Raw genomic sequence first — 24,008 nt, 5'->3', positions numbered from 1 at the left:
ACCTTAATTTATGCATGTAGAATCCAGAAATTGTCTTTCTTCTACTAGAAAAGCCTAGATGCAAAGTGAAAAGATAATGGGTTTCGGACTTGAGCAGACCAGCGCTGAACTTTCAGATACACTCCAGAGCAGAACTTTGCCAGCTTCTTAACCTTCTGAACCACGGTCATCTCATATATGAAATGGAGATGATAGCACCTTCCTCATAATGCTTGAAGAGGCTGAACAAGAGCGTGTCCTCAAATGATGGTTCTATTATCTATCCTACAAAATGTGCTTCATCTCAGGAAGTGTTTTGGGTGTTCGCAAATTCCCATCTTACTGTGTGCGCCAACTGCAGGTGCACTCTCCATCAATTCATTGTGTGCCTAAAAATTCAGCCTATTTTGAAAAGGGTGCATACAGCATAAGAAGTGAGTGTATGTGTGTATATGTATTTGTAGCTATAAAAATACAGAGTTATAGAAAGTTATTTTACAGACATTAATTACTTTTCTTATTGTCTCTAAATGGTTCTCCAAATGTAATAGAAGAGATCTTTTACAGTTGTCCTAAGTATTTTTTTGTTTGTTTTTAAAGATTTAGCAGTATTCACAGTCAAGGACTGTCACAGTCTCGTTATTTTCTGGCCCCTGGAGGAGAGCTGTGCTAATTGAGTACATTTAATGGGGAAAATTATTTCTTCTTTGTTTATGTTCTGCTTCAGCTCCTGTTCCTCTACTTATTAGTGCTTGTTACAATTTATTAACCATGAATTATACATCTCAGTAAATGAAACGTTCCTTCTCTGCTGCCTGCCCCCCACACTGAATTTGCCAGGTAGAAAATTTGCATAAAGTTAAGAACCAGTCAGTTAGCTTCTTGAGAATAATGTCGTTACTGACCAATTTCTTGTAGTGCTTGACCTCAGAACAATTCACCAGCTCCTGTGGACCCAGTGCTGATTTTCCTTTTCCAGCCAGGAGCGGTCGTATCAGCCAGGCGCAGCACCGTGTACCTGTCTTTACAAAGCTGTTTACAGTCACGTCTGCTTATTAGATTTCCCTGGTTGAGAGCTGCATGTTTTCTTTGCCCTCCCATTCTTTGTATCCAGCAAACCACACACACACACATACACACACACTTCCCTATTACAAATATGGTGCATTTTATGATGTTTTCTGATGTTTTATTTCATTATTTTTTCCACCTCCATCCTCAAACCATTACATTGGAGCTTTAAATAAACTGGATTTTATGCCATACATGGCTGTTGACAAGTTTTCGTTTTGTCACTAGAGATTTTTCTCTTAATACATTGTGTAACAGATTAGCACTGTTATGAATACATGTGTTTTTGAAATTTGCATTGATTTATTCTATGTGTGGAATCATCAAATCATATATTTCTCTTCTAAAGGGATACTCTCAAATTCCTTGGTATAGTTTTGGTTTTTTTAATGAAGAGGCAGTTTTTTAAGGCTTACCCAATTTACTTGACCTCTGTGTGCCTCGATTTTCCCATCTATTAAAGATTGTCTTAAGGGGTTGAAGGAGATAATCGGTGCATAGTTTCTTGGCACAAAGCTTCCTGGCTGGTAACTGGCTGTGGCAGTTACCTCATGAAGAGATGGGGTGGTTGGCACATCTCCTTGAGCCTTAATGAGTGTGGTAATGGCTTTTGCTAATAGAAATGATTCTGGACCAATGTCCCACCTCAGGCACTTTTCACCTCCTGCCTCTTGATATGTTACAGCTAGGAGCTCTGAATTGGCATGTAAGTTTTCTGACTAGCCTTGAGGCTGCCATACTGGAGAGGCCATGTGTAGGCTCTCTGGTCCCCAGTTTTAGATGAGCCTAAGATTCCAGCCACTTCCATCAAGACATCATACTTGTGAACAAATCAATCTTGAGTGTTCCAGATTAGCCCATCTACCAGCAGAATACCACAGAATCATCTATTGATGCTCCATACAACAAAAGAATTTCCTGGTCAGGATCTACCTGAATTCTTCACCCACAAAACCTTGAGATTTGAGACAATGGTTGTTGCTATATAAGCCACTAAGTTTTGGGCAGCAATAGATAACTAGAACACTGGTATATCGAAATAAAAAGGCTTTCATATCCTGTGACATTACTAAAATTACTTATTAATTTCTAATATTTTTCTATATATATACTCCTTATGTATACATTCAGAATATTCTGAATATACATATGATTTTCTAAATATACATTCACCTGTGAAAAATGACTTTTATTCCTAGTTTTCCAATGTTAATTAACTCATTACTATGCCTTCTTGCAGTGCCTAGGGCTTTGGGACAGTGTGGGATAAGCATGGTGATAGCAGCAGATTAATGGCCTTTTTGGCTTCAAGAGGGAAACCTGTTAAGAGTATTGTGTTCAGTACGATGTTTGCTTTAGGTTTTTTGTAGATGTACTTTATCAGATTAAGGAAGCTCCAGTCTATTTCTGGTTTCCTAAGAGGAATTATCATTATTATTATATTATAATAATTATTATCTGAAAAAAGAATAGCTCTTGAAAACTGTTTTTAAAAAATTATTTGCAAATTGTTTTTCTCGTTTTTCTAATGTGAAAGCTCTTGAGGTTATATGTGTTAGGATGATTATTGCTGTAGCTTTAGCCACTAGAACAGTACCTTTTTTTTTTTTTTAATTAATTTATTTATTTTTTCCTTTTTCTCCCCAAAGCCCCCCAGTACATAGTTGTATATTCTTTGTTGTGGGTCCTTCTAGTTGTGGCATGTGGGACGCTGCCTCAGCGTGGTTTGATGAGCAGTGTCATGTCCGCGCCCAGGATTCGAACCAACGAAACACTGGGCCGCCTGCAGCAGAGCGCATGAACCTATCCACACAGCCACGGGGCCAGCCCCCTAGAACAGTACCTTTTGAATAAATGTTATTGAATACAGCAATAAATAACTGAAAAATTTGTTGAATGTGTGACAGTTAAACTTTCATACTTTCTACTGGTATATCTATGGAGCTACTAATCAATTAAATTTGAAGTTGCGAAAAATTGATGGAAGGAAAGCTACTGTAAACATCAGGATGGGTGAAGTCTTTTCTATTTTAAAGGCAGTTAACAGTATCAAACATTACACCAAGTCTGAGAGTGACACAATTTCATAATTGTATTGATCAACATATATTCTTAAATTTAATATTTATATATATATACTGTGTATTTATTAAAAATATAGAGACACCACTATGTAACTGATAAGGAATGAGTTCCAAGATCTTGAAAAAGAAAATCAAGTCACAGTATAGTGACTAGAACATAATGCCATTTGTATATAAAAAGAATATATACCCAATTCTAGATTCTTCCACCTATTTTATAGTGTAGGAAACTAAGTTTTGGAGGGATTATGTAATTTGTCAAAGGTCACATATCTGTCCGTCTGTCTATCTGAAGGTATTCATAATAAGTTAGTGAGACGGGGCCTTCCTGGAGAAGGGACTGGAGAAGTGGAAGGTTAAGGACAGGAATGAAAGAGACTTCTTATTTTATTACTTTTCATACTTTTTAATTTGTGTCATACACATACAATGTCTATTCTACTAAACACATAAGTAATTTTTAAAAACTGCTGCTGTATTTAAATAGGTTTATTATGATGTGGCATAGTTTTCTACAATTGTACTTACTTTTTAAAATTTTCACTTCCAATATTGTCGAGTTATCCTGTTTGTATTTTTTTTGAGACTCTCCAAGGGTTTAAGCAAGAAAATTTTTAGAGTGCTACTTGTATACTAATAATCTTGTTACAAAGTCCATGTGCATATGAATAATACAAATGTATTTTTAGAATAAGTGAGGTTGCCTTCGTTCCTGGAATTGAATGAAACATGAGCCTTGACACTAGTATGTTTGACAATACATCTCAGTGAAAGTTTGCCTTCTCAATTTGAGATTTTTGAAGGTTGTAATTATAATTTTACGAGGTCCTAAAGGCCTTTTTCCCCTAAATTTCTTAGACCAAGTGAGTAAGATAATTTCCAGAAATGTCACAAAAATGCTGTCCCTATAGTTCACGTTTTAAAATTACGTTATGATTGAATGTCATTAGCTACAAGCAATGAAAATAACGATAAAGACATGATCCTTAGTGTGATGTGTGCAGTATAGTTTTTAAAGAATACCTCATGCTGTGTTTTAATGGGAGTGAATCTTAACTTGTTTGCTATGCATGAATATGCTTTCCCAACAAAAATGTTCCTTTGCTTATAAAAATGTTTTTCTCAAGAGTAGTAAATTTGGAAATCTATTTATGTCCTTCTGCCTACGCATATGGCTACCTTGTTCAAAAGAGATAAATTCCTGCTGTACTCCAAAATTGTAAACGTATTTTGAAAAGTTCTGGAATGCATTGATAAGGAGAAGTACTTGTAAATAAATTATATAGTCAATTATGTAAGGGTTAATGTTACTTTGAATGTAACTGGTGTTAAAGAAAAAAATATTCTGACACTAGTTAAAACAAAAAGGAAGACTTTATTCAGGACTATTGTGATAGGTAATCAAGACTATGGAAATTGAGGAGAGAGATGGGGCTTAACTCTGAACACAGTAAACACTGTGATTTATAGCCAAGGAGCAGAGGCAGTGGTGGGGAGCGCGGTCAGTGGTCAGTGGATAGAAAATTGCTAACAGGAGACTTCAAGAGTAGGGGGATTCTTACTGAACCAACATAATAGAATTCTTGTTGAAGGCAGGCTAGGGTGATCTGATATTGAGAGAAGGGGATAAGGAATTTGATCAGATATCAAGGATGGGGGGGTATTCTCACTAAAGTGACTTAGTAAGATTCTTGCCACAGCTGGGCTATGCAGGCTCAGCAAGGACAGAAGCCAAATGATGAGGCCCAGACAAAAAGAGGGTTCAGAGGAGGCTGTCTAAAGTTTGGTGATGGGGAGAGTCTTTGTCACCAGCCAGAATATGGCAGATGCAACTGCAATCAATAGAATGTGAGGCATCCCCAGGCTCTATTAGCTTCTAGGGCCATCTGGCCTGGCAGACATTTTGAGCATTAACATTGACTCCCTGCTGCTTTCTTGAGTGGGCTGAGCTTCTTTCAGTATGCCACGTGCTGAGCATAAGGGGACACCTGACCTTCAGGAAAATAGGGCAAAGGTCTGCAAGAAGAAACCACTAGATGTGCCAGCTAAGAGTAAGCAGCAGCTGAGGTTGGGAGCGAGGTTGGTCGGTCCCTGTACAGGTGCTGCACCATCGGGCTTGCGGACATTGCAGTTAGCTTGCTGAAGAAAGCAAATACATGAAAGGTCTGTAAGTTAAATCATGTTGGTGTGCCATTTCTCTTGATATTATCTACTTTTCACCACCTCTACTCTTGTCTTTGTTTTGAGTTTGCAGTATAATTACTCAGAATAAAAGAGATATGACCTCTTGATGACCTTTCTGAAAATTACTTGCTTATAGGTTAGTTTTGCCACCTTTGCAGATATTCCTGGGTGAGAACTTTCCATTTATCAATAATAGTTCTGAAAATGTCCTTAACACAGTTATAACCGTAGCTCTACTAAGGTCACAGCATGGGGACACCGTGACATTAAGGAGTAGAGGATTGTCATCAACATCTTCTTAATTCTGGCCTAACGACAGGATGATTATCTTGGAAGTCCTTGAATGCTTGAGGAATGGCCAAGACGTAGGTTCTAGACACTTGGATCAGGTTGTATCTGTGCAGTGGGGAGGTGAGGGGAAAATTAGGAGAACGATGCAAGAAAACTCTGGACTACCGAAATTTATCCAAGAAACATTATATGGCAACTGAATTTTTCTGTTCACCTCTTAAGTCCTAAGAAATGAAGCCCTCCTTGTTTTGTGTTCCCTCATCACAAATGTCTGTCTCTCTTCTTCCTCCTTGTCTTCCAAGAGCTCCCTTCTCTGTCTTTCCCTGAGTGATTCCCGAAGTTCTCAGTGATGACGGTCCTGAGCTGTGCTGGAGAACATGGAGAAGTGGGCGGTGCAGCCAGGCCTGGGAGGGGTCTTGCGTCAGACCACATCTGGGTAAGATCCACAGCTGCCTCAGCACCACAGCCAGCGTTGTCTAAGGACGGAAAGACCATATTGCAGTGAGAACTGTTACCAAATTGTAATTGCTACTCTGCAATCTTGAGAACTGAGAAATTGTAAAATTTGAAAATAAAAGAGATACTCTTCTTTTCCTACTGAACATGTCATCCACTTAACTCAGCTGAGCACGGAGGGAGAAAGCACTGTCAAAACAGTACGTTCGACTTTATTTTGTAAGAGTGTTGTGTGTGTTACATCTTACTTCATTTCTTTTCTCTTGAATTATGAAAATGTTAGTGGCGCTTAGTTAGTATCTGCCCTGATATTGGGTCCCCTACAGTGAACCCAGCATGTGTGGGGTTAAGACCAAAAGCACGCCTTCCCGGGTCCCTGCTTCTTTTTTTTTTTTTTGAGGAAGATTAGCCCTGAGCTAACATCTGCTGCCAATCCTCCTCTTTTTCGCTGAGGAAGCCTGGCCCTGAGCCAACATCCGTGCCCATCTTCCTCTGCTTTATATGTGGGATGCCTACCACAGCATGGCGTGCCAAGCGATGCCATGTCGACACCCGGGATTCTAACCAGCGAACCCCAGGCCACTGAGAAGCGGAACGTGCGAACTTAACCACTGCACCATGGGGCCGGGCCCTCCCTGCTTCTTTAGTTACACTCATATGTAAATATTTCTTTCTTTGACCTCTGACTCCCTGAGCTTTACAACCAAATAGAAGTTGCAAATTGTTAAAGTCCAGGTGGCCTGCCACTGAGATCACACTAAAGTTTTAGCTAATTGTGTGTCCTTGAAGTTTCTTTACAGAGAAACTAATGTCCAGAGAATATGAAGCTTCCCAGAGGAATCCACTGGCCACCAGAGACAAACAGCCGAGGATGCCCATCTGTAAATTCTTTATCTTGCCCTGCAAATAGCCTCAAGGCCAAATGCAAACTGGTGGGAAAACACAGGCCAAAACTATGTACACCCCCTCCCCTACCAAAAACCCCCAATAAAAATCCCTACCCATTTCTTAACAAGGAGCTAGCAATTCTTGAGGCACCAGCCCCTGCTTTGCTCCCTCTGCCTGGCAAAGTAAAACCTTTCCTTTTCACTCAAGACTCTGCTCTTGTTATTCGGATTGGCATCAGGTTCAGAGACTGAAATTTCGGTAACAAAAGATTTGCTTATTTGTGAGAAATCTAAAGATGGGAGAATGAAAAATGTGGCCGCCCTTTGTTGAGCACTCCCCACGTTCTCTGTGCTGAGGGATCTTCCTGTGCTGCCTCGGTGAATTCTAGAGTTTCTGCTGTCTGGAACCTCTGTGTCTGGATAACTCACTTAAACGTGCCCAAGCTTACACTGTTGAAGAACAGTCTTAACCCTATTTTGATTTGAGCCTATGGCTGGTGATTTAGGAAATTGAACATTTTTTCTTTTCATTGTTGTTTGGGTGGCAATCTGTGGCTAAGGACACTGAAGGACAAGAGGTTGCTACCCCGTATCTGTAGGGTTTTTAGATTTATGATTTTTTCCCAAGCTACTCAGGACCCATAGTATTTGTAAATTGCAGAGTTGTAGAATTAGTTTAAAATTTAAATAAAATTATAATTATTTTTAATATTCAAATTTATTTCTAAACTCCATATCCTGTAAAGTGCACAGAGTTTAGAATTGTTCAAACTGGATTTGAATTCAGGTTCTTCCCCATAAGCTTTGTTGACTTCAGGCAAACTAATTCTGCTTTCTGAGTCTCATTTGTCTCATCTGTAAAATGAGGCTAACCGTGACTTACCACTTGGGGTTATTTATGAGAATTAAATGACATAGTCTTATAAAGTGCTTAGCACAATGCTTGATACTGGTAAGTTTGCAATCAGTGATAGTTTTTATATGATATTAGAATAAGAAATCCTATGGATTAATTACTGGAGAGTTCTAAGTCATAAAAATAGTTATACAATATTAGTAAGTAATAATTTACAATAATATCAAGAACATAGCATTTTAATAACTCAGGTGAGAGCACTTAAAGTTGAGGAATTTGAGTTCTAGCCCTTCTCTCTTCCTCCGCTTCTGATGAAGATGGGCAAAATGAGGAAGTGAAGGGACCACCAGAGACCATGAATCCAGCCATGAACAACTAAATTCCAGCTTCTTTTTTTATCATTTATGAATAAAGTAATAAGCAACTTTCTATGAAAATAATCCAGAACCAAAAATTGGAGTGAGTTTATTCTCAGTCAGATATGAGGACTAGCTTAGCCCAGGGCCTTCCTTCCCAGGGATGGAAGGGCACCAAAGAAGAGGGGTGTACAGAGTGGTTATTTATCCTCAAAGAACATGTTTCACGTATGATTGAAATGCCAATTTTATAATAGTCATGAGACTGCTCTGTCTGCACAACGATTGATGGACACAGCAGGTAGTAGGTCTGCTGTCTCGGTGGACACAGCAGGGAGCAAGTCTGTTGTCTTGAGCTGGGTGGTCACAGGTGATCGCAGCAATCAGTTCCTAGTCTAGAGAGAGATACTTACCCTTAAGGAAATGTCAATGTGGGGGAGGTTGCATCTTTATCTTAAGGCCATTTATTCTTGTCTTTGGGACATAGCAAATGTTTAAAGCAGGTATACAATGCATGCTCAACAGCCATGTCAGGCCCTTTGGAAAAACAAGGTTAGTCCGAATTAGGTCTACACCAAATGGCTTCCTCATATACTTCAATATATCCTATTGCTTGCCATTTGTTTGTCACAATAGACACTTGTAGATAGTATATAATGAATTCTGATACAAATAAAAACAATACCAAAGTGAGATTTAAGGAAATCAAATAAGGCAGAGAATAAAGGCAGAGCCATGGAGAATAAAGGAGGGCAGACACCATCTGTTTAACTCCTGTGTGATTCAAATGAATGGATGTTTTTGCCTCAAATATAACTGTGATATTCAAGAAACGGCAACAGGTGCCTGGGTCACTTTTTGTTTTCCTAAAAACAAGCAAACAAACAACACACAAGATCTGTTTCTCTGTCTTGATAAATTTTGGGCAAAGGACAAGTAGAAAAATGAATGAAGGAGAGATGGGAGGAAAGACGTAGGGGAAGATGAGAGTTTAGTTGACGGGAACCAGAACATTAGGGCGGGTGACTGTTCATCAATTTCAGCTCACATTCATTCCACTCACATTGCAGTGAAGGGCCGACTCAGAGAGCAGTGGTTAGAGTTCCTGATTACTGCAGGACCTCCACACCTGAGACATCTGCCAGTTCTCAGTTTAGGGAAGAAAAATTGTAGGAAGTAATTGATTTTTGTGTTAACTATTGTGTTCTGAGGAAATGAAAAACATTCAGCAACAGGAGCATAGCATGGGTGAAAGTAGAGATAGTTAATTACGAGGAAACTAAACCCTACCCTCATGTCACCATGTCTCTAAACATCACCAACCACATCTACAAAACTCGTATTTACCAGACCCTTCTTCCTTTACCCCCAAAAGGTAGCAAAACCCAAAGCCCTATCTGGCTTGAGCTTTGCAGGGATGTTGTAAACCTTCTTTTCCAGCTCCCTTTTCCTTGTCATTCCACAATGGGCAGCTTCCCTGAGCTGTAAAATAAAGACGGGCAAGTTTCAGGAATGTGAGTGTGGGTTACTCGTTAATCATAATGTTTCGGTCAGCATAATGGTTTGGTTAATCAACGAACCTGTTGTCCCCTCTGCCACAGAACAGTCAGATGATAATATCCTTTCAATCCTGAGGTGTAGATTTAATGACAAAAACCCAAAGAGATTTGGAAAAGACATGAGGAAAACAAGGGTGGTGCAACCTACAAATGAACTAACATTTTCCAATTCCCATAGCTATACTTTTCCTCTATGCTATGGTCCCAAGAGTATAAGACAAAGAGGGAAAACACCTTTGAAGATATCCTTTACATTGTTTCTTCTTTTAATAGCTTAATTTTTTTCTTGAGATATAACTGACATATAACATTATGTTAGTTTCAGGTGTACAACATAATGATTCGGTATTTCAATATATTGCGAAATGATTACCACAGTAAGTTTAGTTAACATCCATCACCACACAGTTACACGTTTTCTTTCCTGTGATGAGCACTTTTAAGATCTACTCTCAGCAACTTTCAAGTGCACAGTACAGGACTGTTAACCATAGTTGCCATGCTGTACAGTACATCCCCATGGCTTATTTATATGACGTTTCTTTAAGGAATTTTAGTAAGTCCAAAACGGACAAGTCATTTTCCAAGAAAATCCTATAGACTTAACCCAGGACTAAATGAATTGAAATACGTTCTGTTGATTGATTTGGAGAGACTAAATATTAACATTTTCATATTACTAAATATCACTCATGCAAACAATCATACAGAGAAATGTGTTTAGTTTAAGATGAACCTATATAGCACCTATATTTAAACATTTCAACTGAGACTCATTTCATCTATTTTATAAGCAAATAAAATCTAGTCCACTTAAATTCTTTCACAGAGAACTTTTACACTTTAACCCATATTTTAATTTGTTTTGGCATACATAATATCTTCATCAATATAAATTATTTAAATTTCATAATATAGTAGAATCTTTTTTTTAAAAAAAGTTTTAATCTGTCACCATTTGTGCATCCTCTAACATCTACTTCAGTATTGGTGCCAGATTTTTAACTAAGCTTATTGTTTTTGCATTTATAAAGAATTTGTCCTGTGGGATTTCTGTCATTTTAACTAAGTAATTCAGTTGTCTTATCTTCTAAAATGACAATTTTATCATTGTGTTTATATAACATAAGCTAACGGTTTTGTTATCTAATTTCTATTACCTTTATAATTTATAAACATATTTTTCTGTTTTGTCCCAGACAAAGGTCAGCCTCTTTTCTATAATGAGGTGTCTCTCTGGCCACCTTGCTGGGCAGTCACTGCCATTCCTACCATCCTCCATTCACAGTGGCCGCTGAAGGACTCCTCCCTCACCAGGGGTCAGACTGCCCACAGTCCCCCGGGAGATGACATATGTGTGTAACCAATCAGGATGTCACCTTAGGAAACACATTGTCTTAAAAGATGCTTTCATGAATTGACTTTTTCCCTCATATGCTGTTTGCAGTCACACACACACACAAATGTATATGTGTGTATTATGTTCTAAAGGCTCTAATTCAGTTTTTAAACATGCATTCCTTGCCCCCACCACACACACACCCAGCCAGCCTCTGGAGAGATGTATTTTCTTACATATGTAGTTCTTAGGTGTGAAATAATAATTCAGATGCCATCAGTTTTGGAGAAGCCAGATTGAAAATCAAAGCAAAATTACTTTTATCTACATATAACTTATCTAGATAGAACTCTAAATGTGTCACAATATGCAAACATTTAGAAAATTTGTTTTGCGTTCATATAATTATAAATGTAAATTCTGAATATTGTGAGATTGTTAACCAAGGCATGGGTTTCAACTTCTCCTATTCTTAGGAAATGGGGCATTCTAACCAAAGTGATTATTTTAGATGTGTTCCATTTTATACTTCAGTGAATCTGCTTAACCTTCTATCATTGTGGAGATTTTCGAATTACATTTGTTTGCAGACTCTCTTGTATATAAAATATTGAAATATTCAATAGGTGTTCTTTTCATAAATAGAAATTTAAAAAGTTTTTCTTGTTCAAAAGTATGAAATGAAAAAAATTGTTAAAGTAAAATAGTGTTCTTAATTACTAGTGTGAATTTAAACCAGCCCCTCCTCCAAAAGTATTAAGGATATTGACAAAAACAATTTATTTAGTAATGAGGCTTAATGTGTTGCTCATAACAGGTGAACAAAGATTTTTTTTCTGTTGTGGAATATTAATAAAAATTATTTTTCAGGGAAAACAGCATCATTTTTTTGCTTCCTAAATTGTGTTGGTCTTACGTCCTCTATTTAGAAAATATTTGATGTAAAATCTAGAAAAATAGTGCAGTGTTGACTTTTGTACAATAGTTTAAATATATGAATGCATAAAAATTGATTATAACTTATTGTGTGGTAAAACAAAATGAAAATTTTCACCTATAGGGTCAGAAGTGTTCTTCACATATTCACTATACAAATATTAAAATTTCTCTGTGAGTTATCCCGTATCCATTCGGCAGATTAATTGACAGCTTAATTTAACTGACATGATTGTATAAAGGAAGACTAGAACAGGGGGTGAATGCTACAGAAACATATTTGTTCAAAGATATTTACTTAGTGCTTGCCATTGACTAAGAACAGGGGTTATAATGGCAAACAGAACAAATACACTGTAAGCTTTCCTGGATCTTACTGTTTAGTGGGAAAATCAAATAATTATGCAAAGAAATGTCCATTTACAGACGATGTTGCCTACTTGAAAGACATGTGAAGAATAACGTGAGAAGCTGTAAGGCAGCAGGCTTGGTTTAGAATGGGGGTTGTTTTTACATAGAGATGCGGGAAGATTGAAAAACTCTATCACCACAACTACTTTCACAGCAATCTTCCTGGATTAACTCTGATGATACATATTTTCTACTATTTTATATTTTTCCTATTATAAAATAAGCATTTGTTCTCAAATTCAGAGTCAGAAATAAGGAATCATATATATATATACATATACATATATGTACACCTTATAAAACATGGTCAACAGTCTTGTAGAACAACCAGCCTTCACTCTCAGGTTAAAATTTTTCTAGTGAGGTGATATTTCAGGCAATTCTCTTTGGTACTCAGTGTAAATCTTGGCCTAATTTGTGCAGTCATTAATCTAAACTCACATAAAAGTAGCTTCTTATTAACATTCTATTTTGACAGCTGGGACCTTGTGTTACCAGAGGAGGAATCAGAGCAAAAGGATGGCCAACTAGGGAACGGCCAGGGCAGTAGGAAGAGACTGACACCTTGTAAAGAGTGGACCAGTAATGCGGTAATATCCTTCTCAGAGTGGAGGGCTAACAGTTTTGTAGGATATTAGTGAACAAAAGCACTGGGCAAGGATAGAAACAATGACAATAACAGACAATATTTATGGATATTTATGATGTATCAAGAATTGTGCTTGATGCTTTGTATTCTATATTTTATTGGTCATCCCTATAAGGTAAATATTTCATTTTTAGCACTTTAGAGAGAAAGACACTAAGGGTTAGAGAGTTTTGGTAACATTCCAAAGGTGACTGTAGATGGTTAGTGGATGTGGTAAGCTAGAAAATACCCCTCCAAAAGGTATCCACCTCCCCATCCCTGGAATCTGAGAATGTACTTTAAATGGCAGAAGGAAGGATTTTTGCAGATATAGTTAAGTTAAGGACATTGACATGGGGAGATTATCCAGGCGTACCCGGGTACAATCACATGTATCCTTATAAGAGGAAGGCAGGGGGATATTTTACACACTGACGCACAGAGGAGACTCTGGTGTGACCATGGAGGCAGGGATTAGAGTGATGTGGCCACAAGTCAAGGAATGCTGGCAGCCCCCAGAAGCTGGAAGATGCCAGGAACAGGGTTGTCCCCTGAGCCTCCCCAGGGAGCACAGCCCTGCTGGCACCTTGATTTCAGTCCAGTGATGTGAACTTTGAACTTCTGGCCTTCAGAACTGTGAGGAAAAAGCCATTCTGTTGTTTTGAGGTTTCAAGGATGTGGCAATTTGTTACCGCAGCTGTAGGAAACTAATAGAGTTATGAAATAAACCAGATATGTCTGTCTCCAGAAATAGAGCTTTCCACCACTTGCCAGACCATAGATATAAATTACAAGGCATAAAAATTATCAATTTTTCCTTAGCACCAAAAGCTGAAAGGAAAAAATTAAGTAAAACGTGTGTGTGTATGTGTATATGAATATGTCATGTATGTATATGGTAAATTATGAAGCCTAAAAGTCTTAAAGTAATGTTTTAATTTTACAATCAATGCTCATGCACACACACACACACCTGTTCACAAACATTGTTTGTCTAATCCAAAGTTAGGGAAATGTTTCTACAATGCCATACCATTTGTTTATTATACCATATTCCTGAAGATACAGTTAACTTTTATGAGTAATTGAAAGTAGTTTGAGTGTTATCATTCCCTAAGGAGGCGTACTTTCCTCCAAATTTAAATTTGTACTTGCTGGCATTGTAAAATTTATCTTTGCTTATTTTTCTCACTTTTACTCTTTCACTGTCTTTTAAAAGATTAGTTAACCTGGTAACCATATAATTTTTTCATTCATTTTTCTGTGGCTTAAGTCTGTTTCCTCTCATTCATTTCATTATCCTTGCATTCCCACACTGGAACCATTGAGATGAATCCTGCACTGATCTTCTTCTGAAACATTATGAGTTTTGCAGTTCCAAGTTCTATCCTTGGATGAATAAAATCAACTTTGCATTCGTCTGAATTTTTAAAAGCACATTTTAACAAAAAAGGCAATCAGATATTTCGGCAGTATGTTTTAGTGAAGTTCTAAAACACATAGTAATGGCCATGATAATTTCACATGCTTTGGGGCTGGCCAAAGTTAAATTCAGTGGCACAGCAGTTAAATTCACACATTCCCTTCGGCAGCCCGGGGTTCGCCGGTTTGGATCCCGCGTGTGGAAATGGCACCAGTTGGCAAGCCATGCTATTGTAGGCATCCCACATATAAAGTAGAGGAAGATAGGAATGAGATGTTAGCTCAGGGTCAGTCTTCCTCAACAAAAAGAGGAGGATTGGCAGCAGATGTTAGCTCAGAGCTAATGCTCCTCAGAAAAAAAAAATCATCCTTCTCCCACCCTTCAGAAGCCCTCCCTGGGTCCCCTTCACATCTGGTATGAGCCAGCCCTTTGCTCACAGCACTGTTGTTGTGGTCAGTTTTTCCAGGATTCTCAGCTTTGGCTAACTGAATGAATAGAGTTTACTAAAATAAGAGGGGACAGAGCATTTCAATTAAAGGAAATAATAGATGCAGTGGCTACAGCGTGGACAGAAAGATAATTATTAGGAATGACGGGAGGGTTGCTGATGCTAGGGAGGCTGGGCTTATATTTCGAAACACCTCACGAGTTATGTGAAGGCGTCTGGATTGTAAGTACCACCAGTTTTCCTGGCATGTCCAAGTGATTCATATACTTTCCTCCCTTCCTGGTATCATTTAGATTCAAAAATAAAGCCGACCATATTCTTCCAATATTCTATACCTATTTGTACAATGTTTTTATAACTCAATGATTTTAACAGCGACACCTCAGTGGTCTCTATATGAAATGGCTCTTTTCATGTACAAAAACCAACATAAGTTGGACTTTCAACGACGATAAAGCTATATAAAAGTAAAGGCTAACAAATAAATGAGATTATCTCAAGGACAACAAAAGTAGTGATAGAATCCTGGGAGCCAGGAGAGTACTTCTTATGACAAACATCTTCCTTCCCTTTTGCCTGTGCATTTGATTGTTGCACCAAAGAGGATGTGTGATGGAGCATCTCAAGGAGAGAAAATCAATCAAAAATTGTATAAAACCATTCCACCAGCACCATCACAACAGCAGCAAATCATTTTTAAAAACTTCTAGATGTCAACTAGATTTATTATCTGAAGTAAGAGGACCTGTGGAGATCATGTGAATGGAAGAAGCATATGGCATATGATATTTTATGAGCTTAGTGTATGTGTAGTTTTGAATTTTTATCAACTGGAAGGGTTTTATGTTCAGTTTTTTTTCAAATTAACTAAATTCTCGGATTATGTGGCACTTTCAGAAATTCCTGCTTTCATTGTGAAGACTTATCCTTTAAAGAAAATCGCTCTTCAGAATCTGACCTTGCTATCCAATTTAAGGTGTATGCTCCTCTCAAGGTAAGCGACATTGTTTGTTATGGGCCCATATGCGAAATGACCAACAGAAATGTGACAGACTTGGTGGCAACTAGAAAATAAAATCCTGTCGGAAGGCCTGGTCTACTCGGAGTGTATTCTGCTCCCCCAGTAGATCCTTGTTTAATTTCGTGGGGAACACTTAGGTTGTTTGTAGTAAGTGTCATTTTTCCCACTGAAATTATGAGCGGTGAAAGGAATGTGGATGCTATCCCAAGGGTGTGCTGAATGGGAGATATAGTCACATCCTTCTCTGAAGCCACTAGTCCTGTCCCCCAACCCTCAAACACAAACATACCAACATCAAGCCTGATGGAATAGCTATAATAATTCATGAAGTCTGCAAGTCTTAAAAGTAACATCTGAATTTCACCACGTAGTTAAGTAATGGTAGATTTAACTAGATGTATTTACAGTACGTTTTAAAATTCTCTATTTAAATCTATTTAAAATAAGATTAGCCTTTGCCTAATGCTTCTTGGTGTTCTGTGGGGCCTCGCTTGCCTGTGGCCCTGGAGCTCAGTGCCACCGAGGCAGTAACAATCGTGTACTACCTCGGGCTGGACAGGGCTGGAGGGGGGATTTTGCTGGTCTCATAACCTGGGCGAGACTGTCTGATGGGAAATTGCCCAGACAGAGGAGCCTGAGGAGTAGATAGTTGGTGGAGGATATCGCAGACATTAATAACGTTAAAAAGCAAACTCAGGCACATTAAAGTTTTCAAGAGTTTATTTGAATATACATGGATTGAAATCTAGCAGCGTGAAACCGAAAATGGTTAGGAATGCAGCACCGACAGGAGCTAGGGGAGAGGTTTTTATGGAGAAGATGGGGAAACAAAGAGAGGAAATTATTGGATTGGCTGTAGTTTAAGCGGGTGCCTTATTTGGGAAGGCCTCCTTGCCTGCCTGTTGTGATCTGTTGTTCTTCAGGTTCGTTTTCTCCATTTCCAGCACGTTGACTCTGGTTGGGTTTTGGTTTGCTTGCATCGGCTGCTATGACGTTACAGCTGCCTCTGTCCAATGGCCTCCTTGTTTAATGACCTTAACAGTAATAGCTGCTGGTTTCTAATCTGTCTTTGTAAAGTGATCTCGAAAGTGCCACCAGCTTGTTCATAAAACATTTATATTTTCAATTAAAATGAGACAATACAGTGATAGCATTCTGCTAACCTAAGTATTTATAGTGAATATACGTTTCTGTATTTTGAAATGCTCCCTAACATTTCTTGTTTAGAAAATAATATGAACATTTAGAAACCTTTTGGCTTAGACATTAATTTCTGGCTTCTCACTGACTCTTCCATTCTGTGATAAATTCTCCCTACCCTGTTAAGGGAAAGAGAGGGTGTCAGGATGTTTGTCAAGCTTCTGTGGCCCCTAAACCATACAGAGGCATGGCACAGTCTGTCTTTTCAGTGGCCAGAGACCTCACATAATGCCCAGATGTAAAGAGAGGTATTTTTAAAAAGTTTTTCAACAATGCTTTATTTTTTGGTTTTGTTAGAGAATTACACGATAAGCAAGTGATTTGCTATTAACCTATAAAAATACAGTATTTCAATTGCTGAGCATCAAAGCTGATCTTGTGCTCAAGGGAAAAAATAGTAGAATGGAATTTATCACTTTGTCTCCATATGCTTAACTTGGTGTTTATTCTTTCATGTGCTATTTGTATACGTTATGATAAAAATGCTAAGTTAAAAAAATAATATTTATTGAATGAAAGTTGAATGAGTAAAGTCAGTTCTGTATTCCTGTTTTTTATGAGAGAGGATTCAGATTGCAGTTCAGGCAACATATTCATTTATTTAACAGATGTTTTGTTGTTGTTTGTTTCTTCTTTTTTTGTTTTTACCTTTCGACTCCCTTCATCCATTTCCCTGACCCCAGACTCTGGTAACCACACATCTGTTCTCTGTCGGTGAGCTTTTGTTTTCTGTCAGATTCCACATATAAGAGCAGTCATAAGGTCTTTGTCTTTCTCTGTATAACTTATTTCACTTAGCATAATGCCTTCAAGGGCCATCCATTTTGCCTCAATGGCAATATTTCATTCCATTTTATGGCTGAGTAATATTCCACTGTGTATATATACGCCACAATTTGTCCATTCATCTGTGGATGGGCACTTAGGTTGTTTCTCTATCTTGGCTAGTGTAAACAATGCTGCAATGAACATGGGGGTGCATATATCTTTTCAAATTAGTGTTTTTGTTTTTGGATAAATACAAAGAAGTAAAATTGCTGGATAATATGGTAGTTCTAGTTTTACTTTTTTGAGGACTCTCCATACTGTTTTTTTCCTGAGGAATCTCCATGCTGTTTCCTTTCTTTTTTTTTTGAGGAAGATTAGCCCTTAGCTAACATCTGCCGCCAATCCTCCTCTTTTTGCTGAGGAAGACTGGCCCTGAGCTAACATCTGTGCCCATCTTCCTCTACTTTATATGTGGGACACCTGCCACAGCATGGCTTGCAAACTTAACCCCTGTACCACTGGACCGGCCCCTTCATACTGTTTTCCATTGTGGCTGCATCAATTTACATTCCCACCGCAGTGCACAAGGGTTCAACCCCAAATTTTTTACACAGAAAAAATAATCTCTCTAAAATGAAGAAGAAATAAAAGCATTTCCATAAATATAAAAACTGACAGAATTTGTCATCATCAGATATACCTTAGAGAAAGAAAAAGAGCATTCTTCTCTAGAAGGAAAATGATTTTTAGTCAGAAATGTTGAAATAAAAGAAGGCATTAAAATCAACCAAGAGGCTAAAATTTGCATAAATGTGAATTATATAGTCTGTACAAAAACATAATGATAAGGTCTCTGGAATCAAAGGAATTTGTAAAGAAATCCTTACTTTTAATAAGACAGTTTAGAGGCCAGCCCAGTGGCGTAGTGGTTAGGTTTGCACGCTCTGCTTCAGCAGCTTGGGCTTCGCTGGTTCGGATCCTGGGTGTGGACCTAGCACTGCTCATCAAGCCATGCTGAGGTGGCATCCCACACGGAAGAACTGGAAGGACCTGCAACTAGGATATGCAACTATGTACTGGGGCTTTGGGGAGCAAAAAAAGAAAAAGAGGAAGATTGGCAACAGATGTTAGCTCAGGGCCAGTCTGCCTTGCCAAAACATAAATAAATAAAAGCACACATTCACAAACAAGGCAGTTTAGCAAGGTAGCTGGATACAAAATTGATGCATACAAAACTACTATACGATTTTATACCGTTTGAAATGAAATGATATAAGCTACCAGATCCATTCATAAAAAATGTGAGGTAATTTGAATAAATCTAGCAGAAGTGTAATATCCTATGTGAGAAAAGTTGTAGAAATTTTCCTGAGATTTACTTTAAAAAGACCTAACTTAGTGGAAAGATATAATACATTCATCATTTTGAAAACACTGTACCGTAACAATATAAATTCTTTTCACATTTACGTATAGATTCAATGTAATCCCAATGTGTGTGTGTGTGTGTGTGTGTGTGTGTGAACATGTGTGTAACATATGACAAGCAGATTCTAAAACTTAAATGCAATGTAAAAGGCCAGAAGTAGCTACGAGATTCTTGAAAAAGAAGAACAAGCTCTCAAAACTTGCTCTACCAGTGTAGAGGGATAGAAAGATCGATAAATCGATACAGGTAGATGAGGAGAGAGAGAGAGCTTTAGTGCTGGGAGGAGAAAATAGATACATGGGAGGTAATGGCGAGTCCAGAATCAGTCTCACATATGTTTATACATTTGATTTGAGATTTTCATCTCTTTGATTATTGATTTCTTTCATGCAAACAAATCATTTATCCTGAGGAAAAAATCTAATTATAAAGGTACATGAATTTACATTTTAGGTTATTCCCATTTTGTTGCCCAATTCAAGTTTTTCTGTGCTTTCTAGTGACTCCATTGATTTTCCAATATTAGTAAAATTATTTCAACTATTTTGAGAAAGAGACTGTAAGATTTATATTTACTTAAATATCATCTGCCTGAGACAACTGCTATTCTCTGTACCTTCAAAATTAAATTTTATTTATAAAAGTTTTGCTTTATTAAGAACGTATGTATATATGAAAAGTGTTTTAGGTGTGGACTATGAGGACACAGTTGTTCTCCTTCTAAAAGAAATTCAAGGAACAAATTGATTCAAACTTTTCTAGTGAAAGATCTTATTAGGCACATGGTTGCCTGATACAAGGACCTAGAAGGAAAGAAGAGAATAAAATAAAATCCACTACGACATTTACCCACCTGAATTCAGAGGAGTGACTGTGAGAGAAGAAGGCAGAGAGAAAGAACTATAAGATGTAATGGGTAAACCAGTGAGACACTCCTCTCCTATTTCCAGTTTATAAGAGTTGATGAAAAATGAACACATCAGAACGATTAAAGTGAAAATTCCTAAGCACTGAATAGAGCCAAATAAAATGTACTTTTACTATATATTTTTAATTTATTTAGTATTCAGAAGTACAGAATTCAGTTGATCAAACTTATGGCTTCATGGCATACGAATATTATTTACTCATGATTTTTCTCTGTTAATTTCTTGTTCTATTGTCTTTACTCTTCATCCCTCAACCGCAGAACCATTTCCCCTTCAACATTAGCCCCCATTCTTGTGGGTTAAATATGTTTGCTTTCAATCTGCTATCCAGCCTTCTTGTTTTATATGTGTATTTGTGACTACTTGAACTATTAATTTATATTTTTGATAAGTTTACAAATAAATTTTGATATAAATGTGTTTCTTTTAAAATTCACTATGATCTATTTTTCATATGTTTCTACATTCAGCTTATGCAAATAGTCCATTTATTCTCATCACTACATAGTATCCTATTACACACATATAGCTGATGTTACTTCAACATTCTCCCATAAGAGACACCTAGGTAGCCTTCTGCTGTTTCCTAAAAAGGAATATTGCAGTATAAATCCTTATGCATATCTCCCTTGTCCACCTGAAAGAGTTTTCTAGGCTTTTTTGCTTAATTTTCTCTTTTTGAAAACATGGCAACATTTACACAGTTGAACAGTTCTTTACTGAGAGTTAAGATATAACCAAACAAAGGTGGAAATAATGAAAAATGAGAGCAAATAAGAAGAAAAGACCATGTGGACAAACCTAACGAGAAACTAATAAGATAAGTCATCTCGCTAACATACTATTTGGAGTTGTCTAGAAACAGCAACAGGATTAAGAGACTACAGTTTTTTAAAAAATCATGCTATTGGGTATAGAATTTTAAAATAGGAATGTTAAAATGAACATTGGCATAAGAAAAGCTTCATTATGCTAAAATGAAATAAATAATAAAAATTGAAATGATTTAGTTATATACACTCTATACAAACTCTTTTAGAGGCAAATTTATATTTGATATATAACACACCTCTTGTAATAAAGTTATGGTATCCTTATCTATTCTATAAGGCATTATTTTTAACTAATGGGGTTAAATTTAACATTTTAAGTGTATATAATATATACAATGTTTGTACATTAAGATTGAAGAGAAAAACAATGCTTTTCTCAAAAAAATGAAAAAAGCAAATTGTAAATTTAAAAAATAGGAAAAATACCACGTTTTACATGTGTGTTTTCCAAATTATGGTGTGTGGTCTACTTAATGCCTACCAAATAGTAAAATCAGAAATTTGTCGTAGTTAAGAATTGTTTGAAACATATAATATTTTAAAAATCTCCTCCCAACTCAGAATACCTCTCCACAAGTGTAGAGGAGAAAGACAATAATCTTAATGTTGCATAAGCAATAAACCAGAATGTGAGGCACATCACAGGCAGTTTGTAAGAGAAAATTGTCAAAGACAGAAAGAAATCTCACCCTAGTATGTTGCCAAGCAGATCGATGCATTGTGTACATGTTCTCAACATAGACAATAATTAGTCCTCAAGAAAGAAGATTTGACAGCATCAATTCTCACACATAGTTCATCCTAAATTCACCTGGTTATTGGGGTGAACATCTATGTTTGCTAATGGGCTTTATTGAAAAGAAGAATGAATTTCCCATGTCTTTATGACATGAAGTAATTTTGCCACTTAGGCAAGTCATCTACTGAAATTAGGCTCCTGCCCTCCCACACAACCTAGGAGGTAGGGAAACTCTTTCCCTTGATGTCGACATTTCAAAGAAGTGGTTCCCAGGTCCTAGAGAAAGTCATTCATGGGTCTTAAAGCTGGTAAGAGGCTTATTAAACTTCTAAAAGGATTTACATACATATCCAACAGAGAAAGAACTTATAAGTTTTCTAAAGTAAATATTCTAAGAAAAGGGAGGGAAGAGAACTCTCTTCCCTTATTTTCAACAGAGAATTAAACCACTTGTTTTTAATTTCTTTTCCCTTCTAGAATCTATATTGAGTAGACAGAAAATTCAGTTCTCCTGGAAAATTATACATTTGAACTTTATATAGAAGAAATATTATTGGATATTTCTATATGTATAAATATTTTCTGATCAAAACATGCTATAATCAAATGAGATCATAGGAAAACCATGAAAACTATTTAAAAATTTAGTAAAATATATTAATTATAGGAGCCTTGTATATATATAAGATATTTATTTGAGATATTAATTTATGTGCATTATATGTAAATATATATTGAAATTCAAAAATATTTATATATTTTATATAAAACTGTATTTGTATTTCAATATAAATCAAAGTTTTAAAGGTCATATTCTTTCTGGAAGAAAACCATCCGTAGTTCAAATTTACTTGGAAATTCACATGCTTCAAGAAATCAGAACTAGTGTTTCTAATTCCAAATACGACTTAAGGCTAACATAGACTTATTACCACAGAATTAAGACTAACACAGACTTATGATAACCTTCAGTCCTTTTTACTCAGAGAAAATCATCAAGTTAAAGTTGCACATTTGCTAGATATATACTACTGGTTGATTGAAATTCTCAACCCATTTTTCTTTCTAACACATTAGCAGTAACAACACTGTTAAAAATAGCCTTGAATTTTGATGTCTATGGAGTTATGACAAGCACAGCACAGACTGTGAAACCTCTCCTATTACTGACTTATGTTAATAGAGATACAGAGTTATTATTGCCTGTCAAGCCTGCAGTTGACAGGAATTCAAGTTATGCAATCGAAAGTTGCCCTGAATTTTCACTGAAACCATTTTGCAAATGAGTGTTTCTCTGCGATCATAATAACAATGTCCAAATTGTGACATAGACTTATTGAATATCTTCCTTTTTGATTTTTAATAACAAAACATTTTTTATTAAGGTATTTTTTACATACCATAAAATTGACCTATCAGAAGTGTACAGTTTGATAAATTTTGGGAACTGTCTATAAACATGTACCCTCCATGCACAATTCAGATATAGACAAATTTCCTCTCCCTAAAAGCATCCTTCTGTTCCTTTGTGGGGGAGACTGTCTCCCACCCCTAGAGCCAGTAAAGGCTACTCTGCTTTCTGTCACTGTGGTTTTTCCTTTTATAGAATTTTATATAAATGGAATTATATTGTCTTTTGTATTTTACTACTTTCAGTTAGCATAATGTCCCAGATTCAGCTAGGTTGTGGTATCTATTCATTTTTTTACTTTTTATCATCATGTAATATCCTATAGAATGTTTAAGCCACAATTTGTCCGTCACTGGTAGATGGACATACAACTTGTTTACAGTTTTTAGTCATTATGAATAAAGCTGCTATGAATATTCACAGACACATCTGCGTAAGCATATATTTTCACTTCTCTTTGATAAGTACCTAAGAGTGGAATTGCTGGTTTGTACGATCAGTGTATGTTTTACACTATATGGTAGAGCTATATTGTTTCAAAAGTGACCGTTTGGGATGCCCACCAGCTTGTATGAAAGTTTCACTTACTCCCCACACTCCTCAAGTCTGAGTATTTTCACTTGAGCCATTTTAGTGTATGTGTGTGTAGTTGTATTTTGTGGTCATTCTAATTTGTGTTTTTCACTTGAGCCATTTTAGTGTATGTGTGTGTAGTTGTATTTTGTGGTCATTCTAATTTGTGTTTTTCACTTGAGCCATTTTAGTGTATG

At 36.8% G+C, this 24,008-nt stretch overlaps 1 long non-coding RNA gene across 23 annotated transcripts in view; it reads left to right on the top strand.

Annotated features, from left to right (window-relative positions):
* Window positions 1–24,008, top strand: part of LOC139081836 (uncharacterized) — a 66,986-nt gene that overhangs the window by 6,494 nt on the left and 36,484 nt on the right. For 20 of the 23 annotated variants that reach the window (XR_011537266.1, XR_011537263.1, XR_011537270.1 and 17 more), the window contains exons 4-5: window positions 5,912–6,265; window positions 15,806–15,902. This is a non-coding gene — a long non-coding RNA (uncharacterized lncRNA). Of the gene's footprint in view, window positions 1–897; window positions 6,266–15,805; window positions 15,903–24,008 lie in introns of all 23 variants that reach the window. The other 3 variants (XR_011537267.1, XR_011537272.1, XR_011537255.1) reach the window with 2 other exon arrangements.

Source organism: Equus przewalskii, chromosome 2 (assembly GCF_037783145.1).
Source record: "Equus przewalskii isolate Varuska chromosome 2, EquPr2, whole genome shotgun sequence".
Lineage (NCBI taxonomy): Eukaryota > Metazoa > Chordata > Mammalia > Perissodactyla > Equidae > Equus > Equus przewalskii.
The sequence above is the reverse complement of the archived record's forward strand: the minus strand, read 5'-3'. Positions and strand labels throughout refer to the sequence as shown.